Source organism: Anopheles aquasalis, chromosome 2 (genome assembly GCF_943734665.1).
Source record: "Anopheles aquasalis chromosome 2, idAnoAquaMG_Q_19, whole genome shotgun sequence".
NCBI lineage: Eukaryota > Metazoa > Arthropoda > Insecta > Diptera > Culicidae > Anopheles > Anopheles aquasalis.
In genome coordinates this window covers 62,019,706-62,020,646 of record NC_064877.1, presented here as the reverse complement: position 1 = coordinate 62,020,646, position 941 = coordinate 62,019,706, and positions in this window count along the sequence as shown.

The following is a 941-nucleotide window of genomic DNA, read 5'->3' as shown; positions in this document are numbered from 1 at the left end:
TCTCATCTATTCGGCCAGTTAATAACATAACGCATCCCACCTCCTGACTGATTGCATAAACCTATTATAGATGGCACGTGAGCTAGACTTTCGAACAGTGACCATCAGCATCATCTTATGGTGGATGTTTTGTATCGTATATTGCTTTGGTATCAAGTATTGTGTTCACATCTTTTGATTCTCTCGCATGAGGGATAAGATTCCACTTGGATCGACAGAACGTTTGTATTTTGTCTATTTCAAACAGAATAATCTAAGATTAGATTGTCGATTGCAAAGGAACGATTGTTCAGAAAAGAATGAGGTTCATCTTTTTTGCTTTTGATTTATCAACTTATCAAGCGATGCAAACGTATTATCTCTTTTTAAACTTTGAAAAGACACTGCAGTCACTGCTATACACTGTAGCGACCTGTTCCCACACCTGCATTCCAACCGAAATGCCACAGTTTGTCAAACAAAATCGGACCTCTTATCACGCAAATAGCTGGTGATCAAATGGTGACCTGTTCTGTCATCCATTTATTAATTCTTTTTTCCCACACTCCGACGCGTCCATTGGAATGCAGTTTGGCAAACATTCTCCCTTCTGGTGCTCCTAAAAGGAAAACAAAACGCCAGGGAACCACCACCAGAGGATACCACGAAGAGCGCAATGAGCACTTCAGCAAACAGACTGCGTGCGTTCTGTGCCCTCGTCCAAAGGCTACCCTCACCCCCACCACGCAGGGTTGGGGAAGGTGTTTTTCTTCGAATAGATCACCTGCAGCCGAGCTCCGTGCCAGACCGGACCGGGTTATTGACTAATAGTCAAATATCGTAAGACAAACAGAAATGAGTAAGGCACTCCCACCCCCGAGAGCCGAGCGGATTGTGCCGGTGACGGGAACGGGAACGGAACGCGCTGTCCAATTACCGGTGCATTTATGATCGGTAAACAT